This window comes from Montipora capricornis, chromosome 1 (assembly GCF_036669925.1).
Source record: "Montipora capricornis isolate CH-2021 chromosome 1, ASM3666992v2, whole genome shotgun sequence".
NCBI lineage: Eukaryota > Metazoa > Cnidaria > Anthozoa > Scleractinia > Acroporidae > Montipora > Montipora capricornis.
The window spans coordinates 17,390,867-17,408,023 of NC_090883.1; the positions used below are offsets into that span (position 1 = coordinate 17,390,867).

Here is a 17,157-nt window from a genome sequence, read left to right on the forward strand (position 1 = left end):
TCTAAATTTAGAAGGACAATGACATAGGGTTCTGGTTTTTTACAGTGACGACACCAGAGGATCTATGACGACACCATGATTGGGGAAGTGGGGCTAAGGCAGACTTTTACATGCATCCCTGATGAGGAAAGGCACTGCCTTTCGAAATATTGGCTTTTTCCAATGTATTCCTTCACCGTTATATCGTACGTGGACAGCCTTCATCGACAGTAATCCAATCGCACGACGACAACCGTGCATACGGAACGCGCAAAGCGCGTGGCAGTCAAAACTGTGCTATCCTGTCAATCCTTTGCCCTTTCACCGGAAACGGTGCATTTCTTCGCGTAAACGACGTTGTTGTCGATCTACCCTGTCAAAAGGACGCCAACAAAATCTGTTTTTCGCGAAGTTAATACAAATAAATAAATTATCAATACAGTTTTGACGTCTTCTTACTCTTGATTCGAAAATAGTACACTGAATCCGTCTTAAAATAGTTAGAAAAAGCACAAATAACAGCCAAAGCACACCAAGTGAGGTTAGAATCGCTGCTCACTGGCAACCCAGTTTTGGCGCCACTAAGTTTGTTGACAAAAGAGTTGCCACAAAATCCTCCAAATGGTTTTTTGGCCCAGTCAATTGCAAACAATTGACTTGACGTCGGATAGCACAGTTTTTCCCGAGCGATGAATAGCCCATTTCCGAGTTGCTGTATGCCTCAGTTTCAAAGCGAGTCCTGGTGCACAACCATTCAAATGGAAATGAGTTGCGTATTCTTATGCAAATCAAACTCATTTCCCTTACAATAGTTGAGCACCAAGACTCACTTCGAAAACGAGACAAACAGGAACTCGGAAATGGCCTATTCTGATTGGTCAATTTAAATTTCAGTAGCTGTTGCCGTATGCACGGAACACGCGCTAAGTTATGCAGCGCACCGGTCAACGTAAGTCCCCCATCCGGTAGCCTCCCACGCAGACACCATTCTTAGGGCTTCGTCTTTCGTTCCTCCCCCACGAGCGTCTGCTGAAACAAGCCGGAATTTACGTAAACCAATCGCAACGGACTTCCAGATTCCAGACACTTTAGACCCGGAAAAATCTTGCTTACGGTCACTGCAAGAAGATGGGCTTCGTGTGTTGGGCATTTAAAATATATGACTTAAATTCTTATCAAAGAGAAACTGGAGCGTATAAATTTCATGCTTTGGCTTATATATTTTTGCGGCTCTCCACAGAATGAGTACGGTAGAATTCGTATGGTTGAAACATTTTGCTCCCGTGCGATTCAAACCTATTCCCGGCGTTCGCTTGATATTGATAGCGTATTTTCATTTCTTTCCGCGCTATTTCAGTGGAGTCGTTTCGTTTGAATAACCTATTTCTTGTAGTCCTTCGGTTGATCTGCTTTTTCTAATCGAAGAAACACTGAGTACTAACGATTGCTTCGCACACACTAAATCACTTTTTAGAGACGATCATCGGCAAAAGCAGACTGAAAATTTCAGGCTTAAAAGCTCTTTTTTCGCTACTGTCCTAGCTGCGTTCATTGCACTTGAAGGTAATGGTTCTCGTGCAGTTTAAATACACGCGCAATACTTTAAGGTTTGCATTCGTATTTATATATTTCCACGGTGCTTTCAATTTTAGATGAAACGACACCATACCCTTGCTAAGCACTCGCATTTTGACTCGCGACAGTGCAAATGCATACCCCATCGAGGAAACAAAATTAACATTTCTGAGGAATATTTTGTAAAAAGTTTCGTCTCTTTCATGATTCATCCAAAGTCTGTGAAGGAGTTGACGCATTGACGCTCCCAGGGGAGCAATCTACACAGCACCGATTGGTTCCTATGTAACCACGTGATTTCCAGATGATAGTTACTTCACAAAGAGAAAGGAATGTGTGGCTCGTTTCAGCAGACGCTCGTGACGGAGGAAGGCGTGAGGAAGCCCTAAGAGTGTCTGCGTAGGAGGCTACCCACCCGGGGAAAGCGGGGACATTAGCGGGACAAAACCCTACATGCGACGTTCAAAACTGTCCCGGTAGGCGGGGTCTTGGAGAAGATGTCAAGATTTACTCTTCGGTATCCGAACCGGGGAATCAGTCTAGAAGACTTGTACCACAGAGTCGTAAACACTCCAGTTTGGTCAGCGGTATTTTTATTTCGTGTACGTGAAATATTGTAAACCCAGTTGTGTATTTCAGTCATGAAGTTTTCTTGTGGCTTATATCTGACTTTCTAAAATTGTAACGCCAAATCACTTAACTCCCTGAAGAAGTCAGGCCGTGCCTGACGTAATATTGGTAAATCAAAAAAAATATATATCCTCACAGCCGTACAACCAGCCTTGCATTATTATTTTGTTTTTAATCTACAAATTATTTGCTGGTTAGATCTCCCGAGATCTGGCGCTTCCACTTTGTTCATCTGGGCCTTGCATTAAAAAAAATTGTCTACATATATGTATAAGCTGAAATGTCGGCGGGAAAAAGGAGGTGATTATGAGGTGCTCTGTATAAGAAAATTCTTCAAATCTACTGAAGCTACTCTATAAAACTCTGGTGGACCGAGTGAAAATTCGAAGAAGGCGCTATTACTTCAACAGACTCGACACGAGACACCAAAAGACCCGAGAGCACGTGTTCAAACAAAGTGACATTTTTTCGTGTAAAAGGACAGAAGCAGTGAGTTTTTGTTAATGAGAACATCACGAATTTAGTCTAACTTAGAACGATCATATTGAGGAGCAAGTAAAGAAAAGCGCTCGAAAGCTCTATTTTAGTACAACGTATGTAAGCGTGCTCAGGTACCCCCAATTTTCTTTTTGGATACCAAGAGAACTTACTATAAGATATACTTTCTCCGGATAGTTTTAAGCCGCCCAAAAATATCACTGTATTAGTAAGCATCACCGATAGGAAACCCGAGTATCTCGAGATGCGCAGAGCGTATGCGCAATAACAATAGTAGGCACCGTCCTTAAATAGACTTCACACGATTTCTACAGAGCCTCCCTTGCTCACCCTCTGGTGAGTTTTAGAGAGGCTCTGCTCGCATGGTGTGTCCTAATACATGCGAAATAAAAAGCAAATAAGATCCTTAAGGGTTAGTAGGCACTGTCCCTAAGTCGCCGCAGCCCAAGTTTCTGGGTTAGTCACTTCGGTCAAACTGGTTTAGTACGAAAATCAATACGGCGTCTAGGAGTGTGATCGAGAATTGGCCTGGGTTTGAAACTGTCTCCAAGCAACGGCTTGTGCATACTCAATAAAGACTTAACACGATTTCTGCAGAGTCCTTTCTTTCTCGTCGAGTTAAGAAAGAATCTGCTGGCAGGGTGATTAGGACATCGCTTTTCATTTTTCCTTATTATTTATAGACTAACCAGACCAGCCCAGGCTTGCCCAGGCACGATACGTTCTGAGAAAACCGAGGAGATAAACCTCCAAACTCCCCTTATCAAAAACTAAGAGGTTTGAGGATTCCCGGCCAGTATTATTCAAAGTAGTAAAAAATGCATTATTACAATGGCCCAGGAGAGTCACAGTCCAGTTGTAATTTTTACAGTCCAGTTTTAATTTTATTCACAGTCCAGTTTTAATTTTGTGAGTCGTCACCAGTTCTCTCACAGGTCACAGGTCATTGTTTTACCAGTACAGAAAGTATCCTAAACATTCATAAAAGCTAACCTTAGGCCTAAAAACTTTTGCTTAGGCCTAAGGTTAGAAGAAGAAGAAGAAGAAGAAGAAGAAGAAGAAGAAGAAGAAGAAGAAGAAGAAGAAGAAGAAGAAGAAGAAGAAGAAGAAGAAAAAGAATTATCATCATCATCATCGCCATCATCATCACATCATGCATCAGAGTCACATTGGAGTTATAAGGTTCATTGGGACTTAAACATTCAATGCGAACAGACGATCAATGCAAGAAGGCCTGATATCATCATCCTAAGCAAGGCCAAAAAAGAGGATACAAGTATTGATTTCAAGACGAGATGGGTAAAATTGAGAAATATCAGCTTTTCCTGGATGAAATTATTAAAGTGTGGTTGGTAAAGAATGTCGTCATTGTCCTGGTAGAAATTGGAGCGTTAGGTGTAGTGAGTAAGAACTTTGAGAAGTATGTGGATGTTGCAAAGCTTGAAATTGATGCTTGTGAGGAAATTATGCAGAAGGCAGGACTACTAAGAACTGCAAGGTTATAGAGGAAGATTTATATCTTTATAACACTCTGGAGAAGAGAGTTGGAACTTGTTGTTGACGGCTTCCTAACTTTTTGACCGGAGGTACCGTTTAACTTCTTTCATTCTGAGATTGCCATAAAGTGAATGTAATAATAATAATAATGTTAATAATAATAATAATAATAATAATAATAATAATAATAATAATGATGATGATGATGATGATGATGATGATGATGATGATGATGATAATAATAATAATTGCATTCGACATTAGGAGCAAATTCTAATCTTTTTGTATCCTTTGCATGGGGCGGGCGAGGCTTTTTTTCGTTCGTCTCCTTTTTCAGCGCCATCTTCATGCGTTCATGCGCATCTTGGAAATGACTATCACGCACCTCCTTACCTCAAACTTTCCATTTTAGCCACGTTCCGCAAGCCTCATACATTAGTAATTTCGACAGACGTTCCTTACACAAATGCATCGTCTTCATGGCATCTCGGCGATTCCATAACCCTTTGCACAGAACGTAGGTCTCTGATTCCTGGCAAATCATTCATTGCAGTCTAATAAGCCAGTTCGGAGTTTGAAGAAACAAATGTGCGGGTCGGGATAAAAACAAGTTAATGTTAGAAATCTTTGGTTCTTTTAAAATATATGCTTGATTTTATCCCAACGCGCGCACTTTTTTTGAAACTCTGAACTCGCTTATGGGGGTAACTAGTTTTTCAACCAAACCTTTCAAATCATTTTGAAAAAGGAGAACAGTTATCACTTTTCTACACATGAGAATGCCAAAGGGGCCATTTTGGAAGGCTTCAACAGGACATTTGCGATATTCAAGGGGTGCACGTTTCCGTTGTTTTACAGCCAAATACGATCGAGAGAATAAGACTACGGTACGTGGATACAATGCCATTCGGCATCGAAGCAATGGCATGAAACACTAGTAGTATAGGTGGAATGGATAGACGAAATTATTCAAAATGGCGGCCGGTGAAAAATTCTACCCAAACCGGTTTTTTTAATGAGATGCAATCCTTGAAGGTATAGACGGGGGTTTCAATGAGATTCACTTCACGTAGGTGTACGAGGGTAAATCCAAGAGGGTGGAGGCATTGAGCGTTAAGAGTTTAATGAGATGCGCGTGTGTATTTGTTTTGGATGTTATAATGCTTTATTATCTGGTAGTACGATTCCGCCCAACCAGCCGGATAGTGTCGCGCTTATATAGGGAAAGAACAATGGAGTAGCTAAGAACCAATGTGAAGGCACTGACGTCACAGTCAAACGAGTTGAAAAGAGGATGAGTATTCAAAAGGGTCTCCTTAATAATGCAGACTAGAAAAAACCCGTCGAACCGGTTTGCTTAAAATCCTTATTGCACACCCAGAAATGGACACAAAAACAAAAAAATGAACAAGAGGCAACACAATTTATTTTATTGAATAAAAATAATAAATTATTACAATCATGCAAGTCAGTTTCAAAGCAAACGATGGTCCTGAATGTTACATAGAATCAGTCACTTTATCTATTCTTGCCAATTGTCTTATGAGCCTGGGTCTTAGCGTCATATCCATCTTGTATTGTTGTATCCTTTGAATCCATGAGATTTTAAGGGCAATTTCCATTATGCCAAAGTCGATCATCTTAAGACCACCATTGACTTTTTCACCTATGATTGTGCTTTTTTTAATTTTTAGAGGCTCGATTGGTCATTGTAAGGTATTGCGTGACGTCACGTGACGGATGTATGTTGAGTTTGCATATTATGGTTTAATTAAAAGTTGAATTGACCACGGCCGTCGTCAACGGTTTGTTTGTCGCCGCGCTGCTCCCGTTTTTGGCTGTTATACACTTCATTTGGCGACGAGGATTGCCTTTGGTGACTTTATTTGGTAGAGTAGATGCATTTGACGAGAACACTGAAACATGGGAACACTAAACAGAGCGATTAGGACATTATTTTGATGCAAATGGTATTGGTGATGAGTACAGAGATGACAAAGCGAAACGGCGGGCGATCCTTTTGAGTGTATGTTGAAGCAAGCTTTACAAGCTGATGTGCGACCTTTTAGCTCCAGCCAAACGTAAAGAAAAGTCGTACCTGGAACTGGTGAAGCTTATCCAGGATCATTTAGTGCCGAAACGTTCAGAAATTGTACAAAGGGTTAAGTTCAACAACCGTTTTCGTAACGAAGGAGAGTGGGTAGCAGATTTTGTGGCTGCGCTGCGGAATTTGGCCGAACATTGTGAGCATAAAGATACTCTTTAGATGATGCTTCGGGACAGGATTGTGTGCGGAATTCAGGATGAGAAAATACAGCGACTTCTCCTGCTGGAGAAGGAATTAACATTTGCGAAGGCATATGAGATTGCAACCTCGATGGAAATTACTTCCAAAAATATGGCGGTTCTTCAGGAATCGAAAGAGGCGGAGGCGGTCAACAAGGTGGTACAAGGGGATGGAACTAGCGAGGGAATGGATGGATGGACGAAGCGTGCAGTACAAGTCTTCTTGTTTTAGGTGTGGAGGAAATCATAGTGCGCAAACTTGCATGTTTAAGGAACTGAACTGTTTTTATTGCAAGCAAAAAGTCCACATCGTCGATAGATGTCCAAACCGCACTAGACGTCAGTCGAGAGGTGAGAGGCAAGGCCCTCAGCCTTATAAAGGTAATCAGAGGGGATATCCAGGTCAGCAGAGATCAGGTAACCTACACCAGTTAGAAGATGTTGGTAATGTTTATGATGAAGATGCTCGGGGGGATGATGTGTATGATCATCTGTTTTGTGTAGATGAAAGTAAAGGCCAAAACCCCTACAAAGTGACAGTGCTAATTAATGGAGTGAATGTAAGCATGGAAATTGGAGCCTCAACATTGGTTATCAATGAGAAAACTTTTCACAGTTTGTCCTAGTCAGGTAAAGTGTTGAAATTGAATACTGTGAATACGGTTCTACGTACTTACAAAGGGGAGGTTATTCCTGTAGTGGGGGAATGTAAGCTGGAACTAGAACACAATGGGTTTAAAGGCAACTTACCAGCGGTGGTAATCAGTGGAGAGGGTCCGTGTTTGTTGGGCCGGAACTGGCTTCAGCATATTTCTTTAGACTGGAGTGCGATTTTCAATTTAACCACCATGGATAATGAATTAAATGCGATTTTGGAAGCACATTCAACTGTTTTCCAAGAGGGTTTGGGGAAAGTAGCAGGAATGAAGGCCAAAATTTACATCGATTCTTCAGAGAAACCACTATTCTTTAAGGCCAGGCCGGTAGCTTACACCCTGCGTGAAAAAATTGAAACATAGTTGGATCGGCTTGTCAAAGAGGGAACTATAAAATCGGTTGAATTCTCAGAATGGGTCACACCCAGGGGGGGGAAGCAACTTCCCATACATTCTCTTAAATGAAATCCAAACGATGTTCTCACAACTTGCAAAGCAATCATGGAGGCATCAGTCAGCGGATTCGTGTATTGCGCACGAGCAGAATTTGTCATCCCGAAATGTAAACAAAACAAGAAACATGGCGACCGATGTCGGTGCGAAATGTGGTGGCTTTTTTAGGTTATACAACGATTTTTTTTTATTTCGAAGCCCTTCAATTTGGAAAATTTACTTCTTGGTGGACGTCGATTTTAACGCACAGTAGTTTCTCCGAGATCAAGGTAAAGCAACATTTTGTAAATGTGTATGACTTCGCGTTAAAAAAGCCTCTTGAGCTAGTAAGCTTAAGATTATCTGGATTATTGGCTAGGTGATAAAACAGGTTGGTGAGCAAACAGTAATTATCTCCGCTGTATAGTAACTGGCAATTTTTCAAGTTTTTTTCAATTTTTTTGTCTCTTCTAAAATGTCAATCGGGCGTTCGATTTATGGTATTTGTACTAGAAACACTTAATACTCAGAGATAGACATTCCTTTGCATGTGTTATTTGATAACTAAACCTACGTTTTACTTTGTAATTTTTTCCAGCTAGCATTTATTACCGCCTATAAAAAGAAATTCGTTCACGAAAAGAGAATATTGTGAAAACCAGCTTTCATTGAGGAAGAGTTCTTTTGCTTGCATTGTTTGTTTTACTTCAATTGCATTACTTGTCTTTGAGGATTTTCATTGATACTCCTGGGGCGAGATTCCTACATAAAAGCGATGGAGTGCTCATCAGAATTTTTAAAACAAAGCCTTAAAACGAATTAGAATAGTCTTTCCAACAAACTTTTGTTTGGCTTTATATAGTCTTTTTAGCCAGAAAGGTACTAAGGTAAACTCTACATATGATCAGGTTACTTTTTGTTGTTTGTTATTTTTTTAATTCTTTTGCCACACCACAGACATAATACAAAGATAAGGAATAAAGAAAAAGAGAGAAGAAATAAAATTATAAAGAGAAGAGACGAGAAAAAAGAGTTTTAAACATTGTAAGTGGTTCAGAGTCATGGATTTTAATTGTGTTTCGGTCAAGGCAGAATGGAGCACACCTGTCACTTTTTCTAGGATTCCCCCTACCCTCCCTTTGGTTCTGGTTATAAAATTTTCAAACCAGTTTCATTTCATTTTTATTTGCTCCACTTTGTGATGACACTGAGACAACAAAAAATGAGAATTAAATTGGTTGAATTAAAAGTTTTCTAATCAAGCTTTTTTTTTGAAAAAACAAAAACAAAACAATTAAATGTCTGGCGCAAATATACACAATTTCAATTTAAGCAATTTCCATTTCTTTCGAGGTGAAGTCAGTCCTCTTTCATCTAAAAGGCTTCCCTGCCATGTTCTCACATTCTGTCTTCCACTGCATCCACAGTGCCAGTTTCAGCAAGCAAAATTTGTCTATCGTTGACATTGTGTTTTTCATTTCTTACAGGAGAAAATAACAGTTGGATTGTTCTATCACCACTGATTGCAATTTTCCAGCTGGGAGGGAGTTTTGTTATCAATAAAGAGTATAAATGGGCCATGTCAAGACGATGACGTGCCATTATGGGGAGGACATTTCATTAAGGGTTGATCACTGAGTGTTAGGTTGTTGCGCACGAAAATGTTTGAGGCCTTGACTGCAAAAACAAATAAACAAATAAAATTCTTGTTTCTTGTCGTTGACTGGACATCACTAGTAGAAGTCACATTGTCTCCATTGTTGCACGTAACATGAAATGTACTGTTCAAGAAGTTGGACATGTGGTGTGAACAGCCATATGGCTGGACACACTTGATGTTTACCTGACATGAACAGCACGGAATATATGCTATTTCACCCGTCTCATAATTCATGTGGTTGTCTCTATCCCAACTGTAATGTTCAAAACACACATGTTCGGGTTGGCTTCATAACTTCCCCTACAGGCAGTTAAGGGGTAACTGCCTGCATCATTGATAGCAAATGGGAAGGTATGTTGATAGTGGTAGTGGAATTCCTGTATATACAAATGAATTCCTGGAATTTCAATTTGCAGGGTCCAAAGGAGATCCTCATGGTCCAATCTGAGGTCACTCTTCTTTTTCAAGTTTTCTACCAAATAATCAATTTTTAGTTATCCCTGTTCAAGCTGAACATTCGCAGTTCACGAGATAGCTAGCAGGTGTATGCTTCAATCGCTGGAGTTAGGGTCACTGAGATGACAGATAGGCTTGGTAGACCCTTGGTAAAATACTTGTTGCGGAATTTGATGTTACAATTAGTTCCAAGAGACACTGCACGTTCCCAGCTGAAAGGATTGCAGCTGACATTCAATATAGGACAGCCACTATCAGACTCCTCAAATTCTCTGACATAATTCATCTTGAAATTCTATCTTTTGTTTATCAGTGGCACCATAAACTAAGCCCTTCTAGTTTTGTTAATTTTTTTAACCCGGTATCTTCTATTCATTCATATAAAACACGTCAATCACAGATGATAATCTGTTTGTTACATCTGTTCATACCACTCAATGCGGTATTCGTTCTCTCAGTTACACTGTTCCAAAACTTTGGAATTCTTTATCCATTGATGTTAAGAAAATCAAGCTTTTTTCCAATTTTCGTCAATATATCAAAAATTCTGTGATTGGTGGTTATAATACTATTATTGATTCCTAATGTCTTACAATTATGTAATCTTTAACTGTTATTTAATTAATAAAGTAATACTTTTTATCTAAAACAGTGTTTTTTGCATCTCTTTTCCTTGACTCATTCATGTCTTGTTTTGGGTCACCTACTTGGTTAGTTCAATGAACGAACCTACAATTGTAAAATTTCTTTTTCTTGGCAATCCCTTGATGTTATATTTTAAGCACTAATTTCTATTAATTATTATTTCTGTCTGAGCATAAATAAAAATTGACTTGACTAGGACAAATTCAAGAATGGAAAGTAGCACTTTTGGTGGGTCGAATGAAATAACATTTTTTAAAATATTCTTTCCTTCAGATCTCCCCAACCCAAAACATCCCGCTGATATACAGGAAAGTTTCCAAAAGCAGTTTTTCGTATTTCGGCGAGAAGAACACGTTACCAGTTGATATTGTGTTGAATGAAATTAAACGTGGTTGGTTCGACGATGTTTGTCGTGATGCTTTGGAGCTATCGAACAACAGGAAGAGGTCCTTAGGTGAATAAATTACACTGATTACCGTCTGAATCCTAAAACTCGGATATCCGACGATGCATCGGAAACAACTTGAAATATTTAGGTTCCCCTGAATAAACGGATTTATGTCGAGCAAACTAGCTACGCGGACTACGCATTCAACTCGTACTCGTAAATTATTTGTGTGAGTTGTGCCTCGACGGGAAGCTTCAGAGCCATTAGGGAACGAGTCAGCTATGAACGTTTTCTCAACTTCACTTCGTGATAATAGCACCAACAATAAAGCCAACAGACACATAGTTTTTACAGAGATCGCCATCTTTTTAACATTCGAAAACACCTGAAAGCAGGCCTGCTATCGACAGTCCTTGCTATTTCAAAGAGCGCCCGCTCAAAAATACCCCGCTGACCAAGATTACCGCTTAGCAAGTTGTGAGAACACCGTTTCTCGGTCCCAGGCCTTTTTTCTATCCCCCCCTGGGTCACACCCATTGTTCCCACTGTTAAGGAGGACGGCACACAACTACCCCATTCTCAAGATCGAAGGTTTGTATGCAACCTTACAGGAAGGGGCGGGTACAGAATTTACAAAGCTGGATCTAAGCCAAGCCTACCAGCAATTGGAGTTAGACGAGGAGTCCCAAACATACAACTATTAACACCCACAAGGGCCTCTTCCTATACAAGCGTCTCCCATTTGGCATCTCATCAGCTCCCGGCATTTTCCAGCGCACTATGGAAAGCCTCCTCCAAGGAATACCGCAAGTAGTAGTCTGGATTGAGGACATCCTGGTGACCGGCAAGACAAGACACGATCACTTGAGACATTTGAAGGACTTATTGGCACTTATTGGCACAATTAGACAAGGCCGGCATTCACCTAAAGCTTAAGAAGTGTTTTCCTACAAGGAGATGTGATTTATCTGGGACATCGTTTAAACCGAAGTGGAATACAACCAGTGGACGGCAAAGTGAGAGCCATCTATGAAGCTCCTGCACCCACTAAGGTCAAGGAGCTCCAAGCTTTCTTGGGGATGTTGAATTATTATGCCTGCTACTTGCCAAATGTGTCCACTGTCTTGGCTCCTCTACATGAACTCCTCTCCAAGGACTATAAATGGACATGGGGTAAAAGACAGATAGAAGCTTTTAACCGAACTAAGGGCATGTTAAACTCCTTAGATCTCTTAGCTCATTACGACCCTAGTAAGGAACTTGTGCGCTCTTGTGATGCCTCGCCTTATGGACTGGGAGCTGTTCTCTCTCACATTATTGATGGAAAAGAAAAATCGATCTTGTATGCCTCAAGGACACTATCATCTGCAGAGCGAAATTATGCTCAGCTGGATAAGGAGGGAGCTGCAGTGATATTTGAAATCAAGAAGTTCCACCAGTATTTGTACGGACAGAGGTTAAAGATTTTCACAGATCTCAAGCCCCTTTTGGGTCTGTTTAAGGCAGACAAAGCTATGCCAGCGATGGCGTCCCCGAGAACTTAACGATGGGCTTTACTTCTAGCAGCCTATGACTACGATTTTGTTTTCCGCGAAGTATCTAAACATGGAAATGCTGATGGCCTTAGTCGCTTACCTCTGTCGGATACAGTAGTTGAGGTTCCCGTACCTGGTGAAACCATACTCTTGATGGATCGATTGGAAGCTCTACCTGTGTGTGCGGACGACATTGCTGATTGGACAGCCTCCGATCCAGTGCTACAGCAGGTTTTCCGGAAAATTCAGCAAGGCTGGGGTGGCAAATGTCCTGACCCAGGCCTGTAGCCTTTCTACATAAGAAGAAATGAATTAAGCACGCATAACGGATGTATTCTGTGGGGGAACCGTGTGGTCGTACCAGCTCGGGGTCAGCCACAGCTTTTAGAGGATCTACACACCCCATCCAGGATTCGTAAAAATGAAAAACCTGGCACGCAGTTATCTCTGGTGGCCAGGGCTGGATGGAGACATCGAGAAAAAGGTTAAATCCTGTAAAGTATGTCAGTTACAGAGTGCAGCACCCGCGACAGCACCCCTTTCATCCATGGGAGTGGCCGGAAAGCCCTGGTCTCGGATACATATTGACCATGCTGGACCATTTATGGGACAGTTATTTCTGATTGTAATCGATGCCTACAGCAAGTGGATTGAAGTATATCCAACATCCAGCACTAGTGCAACCGCAACTACTGAGAAACTCCGTCAAGCTTTCGCCAATCATGGGCTACCTGAAATGGTTGTCTCAGATAATGGTTCGGGATTTTCCAGTGAAGAATTTGCAGACTTAGTCTACTGGCTTAGTGGAGAGGTCTGTCCGTATTTTCAAGGAAGGGACGAAGAAGTTGGAGGGATTTGGAGGTACGGTGCACACCAGACTTAGTAGATTCTTGTTGGCATGTAGATCAACGCCTCAAACAACCACCGGAGTTACACCCGCTGAGTTGTTGCTCAACCGCCGCCTACGAACCCGACTGGACCTAATTCGTCCAGAACTTAGGCAACGCGTGGAAACCCAACAAGAGGCACAGAAGGTACATCATGATAACACTAAGAAAGAGCGACAATTTGCAGAGGGAGATAACGTTCTGGTGAAGAATTTCAATCCTGGGCCTACGTGGAAGAAGGCACACATTGAAAGTAGAAGTGGTCCATTGTCCTACACAGTTAAATATGAAGATGGGTTGGTTACCCGAAGGCATGTCGATCACCTCCTTAACAGATACACAGTTCCCACAAGGGTGATCGTGGATGACGACCTACCTGATATTGCAATGCAGGCTGAGCCCATCCAGGTACCTGACGCAGCTGAGGAAAACAAAGGAAGACTTTCCCCAGAGGAATTTGTAAAAGATGAGTCCAACACTGGATTGCCAGCTGAACATCCAACGTCTCCACCAAGGTTGTTAAGGATATCCCAGCCCACTAAGTAGGCCCCAGAGTATTTAAAGGACTATGTGACTGAACACCCATTTCGTTTTAGTTATGAGGTAACGCCTCTGAGAACAGTTAACAACAAATTGATTTTTTGAGAGACTGTGTTTTTGAACTAAGGGGGGAAAAGATGTTATGTAATGCGTGACGTCACGTGACGGATGTATGTTGAGTTTGCATATTATGGTTTAATTAAAAGTTGAGTTGACCACATGGCCGTCGTCTACGGTTTGTTTGTCGCCGCGCTCCTCCCGTTTTTGGCTGTTATACACTTCAGTCATCTTGCAGTAAAGGGGTGTATTCAAGGCCAAAACAGAAAACAAAAAAACAATATGCAAAACAAACCACTGTTGAGATGGGAATCTAATATCAAACACGAAGTCTTGCGTTAAGTAACAGTAACAATGACGTTGAAGCCATCTAAATTTTTCAGATGTCTGCAAGAAACAATTACTTAAATTGTTCAGATAAGTGCGAGGATCACCTCTCTTTTTCGTCTATAACCTGCACTTCAAATATACACATTTAATATATTTACTTTTGATTGGTCATATGCATGTTTCAGTAAAAACGTGTTTTCAATGCCAAAACAGATAATGAAGACATTAATACGCAAAACAAACCACTGTTCAGATGGGGGTCCAACATCCAACACGAAGTATTACGTTCTAGCTTTGGTCAAACCTATACGAGAGCGCAATATACTGAGATAATCGCGTAACAAAACTGTGTAACAATGTAACAATTTGAATAAACCTAGTGTATCTAATAGATTGTAATGCGGCATATCTCGTTGAAATTGACAACATTTATCATTGATAACCACAGCAACGGCGTATAGAAGGACTTATTTTAGTTTGTTGACGGAATGAACGTATCATCAATGTGCCGAAATTTAACCCGGACCACGCCCTTTCCAGACCTCGGTGAAGTCGAGAAAATGTAAACGGAAAGAAAATACAAAACTCTGGCTGATAAGCCAGTGATCTGAAAATTAATTCGTGGGCGATGTAAAGTGAGAAACAAGTCTGGCACTACAAGCTTCCTTTGCACCAGATCGCGGGAATCGAAAGTTCCATCAAATGTCTAAATTGTATGCAGAAAGAAGTGAAATTGTAACTTAAAATCTGTCCTGGTACTCTTCAATAAGTAATCAGTGCTACGACTTGGAACACATTTGATATGATAGACCACCATATACCAAGAGATTATAAAGGTAAGAGAAGTAATCCCTCATACTAGCCCTATTCCCATCGTAATCCCTCTTAGGTTATTTCTAGATGATATCAATGTTCCCGTGGATAATGTTACCGCGCGCGTTACGTGGAAGTTTCGTGGGGGAGGGAAAGTGCAGCAAATTCTGTACGATGCCACTCACCGTTTTCAAAATTGAGTTTCATGGCCTGATAAATTCATTGTCTGCAAGATACATGTTTCAAACATGCATCCTTGGAATTGCTTAACTGTCTAGTTTACAGTGATACCAATTTGAAGAATTCCCAATCTATCAAAATTTTGTCAGACGCAGATATGTTTACCTTGGTTGCATTGCGTTACTTGTCCATTTTAGTGCGCACTTTCTCATCGTCTACAATATTCTGTCGCTTACAAAACTCGTCCCCGTCAAGATACAGTTTGCAATCATATATCATGGAAATCGGTTAACTTTATAATTCACTCTGATACCAATTTTACGTTTGTCTAATGTAGGAAACCGTGTTAAATAATTTTGTAAGAGGGAGCTATATTTTACGCGTGCGTTGCAAATTGACTTCAATCCGATCTTACGGTTTTAAAATTTTTTATCGTGCGGTCAATTAAATTTCCTGTCATGTGTGGTACTGTTTGAAAGCGTTAGCTGTCTTATTTATGAATGTCATAGAATTAAGTCACCATAGTTTAAGTCCGCTAAGAAAATCGAGAACGCGTTGACCAAGTCAGGAATATGTTACTTGGTGACTGTAGTCCGCGATATTTCATTGTGTACAAAATTCTGTCGCCTATAAAAGTCGTTACTTTCAAGATACAAGATGCAAATATATATATTCAAATCGCTTAACTGTGTTGTTTACAGTGACACCAATTTCAACACTGTCCAATGAACGAAACCGAGTTTAATCATTTTGAAAGATGCAGGTATATTTTACATGCGTGCTTTGCAAATTTACTTCCATGCGATACCACTTGTTCATACATGTTTATCGCACTGTCTGTTCAAGTTTTCCTTTCATGTCTGATATCTGTCCAATTTATGAATATCTAAGAATTAAGTCGTCAGATTTTAATCCCGCGAAGAAAATCAAGAACGCGTTAAACAAGTCAGCGATATATTACTTGTTGACTGTAGTCTGCGAATTGCCAATGTTTACAAAATTCTGTCCCTTATAAAACTCGATCCTTTCAAGATAAAAGTTTCAAACATCTATAACTGAAGTCGCTTCCTTGTCCAGTTTTCAATGATACCACATTCAAGGTTGTGCCATATACGAAACCGTGTTAAATCTTTTTTTAAGGAGACAGCTATATTTAACATACGTGCTTTGCAAATTCACTTGAATCCGATAACACGGGTTCAAAAATTTTTATCGGACACTTGATTCAAGTTTTCCTTTCATGTTTGGTACTGTTGTTGAGCTCTATCTGTCTACTTTATCACCATATAAGAATTAAGTCATCATATTTTAATCCCGCAAAGGAAACCGAGAATGCGTTTATTAAATTCAGAGAGATCGTACTTATCGACTATAGTCTTCCATTTGCCATTCTGTACAAAATCCTGTCGGTTACATAACTCGTTCCTTCCAGGATACAGGTTTCAAAACATAAGTCATTGTAATCGCTTAACTCTGTCGTCAACAAGTCACGTTCGTCCACAAAATGTATATACGCGTTTGTCTCACTATCCTCCGCCATTTTTGTTTGATGGTAAATCGCGAACGACGCGATCATTGCGTGGGAATTGGCTCAGCTGTCAACATTGGTAAAAATGAGGACATGTGATTGGCTATCAGTTAACCCTCGTGGGAATACCGGATCTCGCAGGAGATCTAAAAATAACTTAACAGGGATTACGATGGGAATAGGGCCAGTATGAGGGATTACTTCTCTTACCTTCATAATCTCTTGCATATACTCATGGATGAACTATCACTCCTTGGTGGGGACCCTGTGCTATCTGTTTGGATAAAGTCCTTTCGGACTAATAGAACCCAAGCTGTGTGTATAGATAATACCTTGTCTTAGTTCAAACACACCCATGGTGGCATACCCCAAGGAACTAAGATGGGCGTGACCCTGTTCTCAATTATGATAAATAGACTCTTGAGGGACTGGAATATAAGAGCTAAATATGTAGATGACGCTACACTTTTAGAAATTCTACCTCGTAACTCGATCAGCATTTTGAATTGGGCTGTTAGAAACACATAATTTTTGTATCGAGCATAGTTAAATCCACGAAAATGCAAAGAAATGCTTAGAAATTTC

At 40.5% G+C, this 17,157-nt stretch overlaps 1 long non-coding RNA gene across 1 annotated transcript; it reads left to right on the forward strand.

Moving 5' to 3' along the window:
- The first annotated feature begins 5,977 nt into the window (after positions 1-5,977).
- LOC138052002 (uncharacterized) lies at positions 5,978-9,264 on the forward strand. The gene is made up of 3 exons (XR_011132975.1): positions 5,978-7,843; positions 8,511-8,597; positions 9,041-9,264. It is a non-coding gene; the product is annotated as an uncharacterized lncRNA (long non-coding RNA).
- Positions 9,265-17,157: the final 7,893 nt, after the last annotated feature.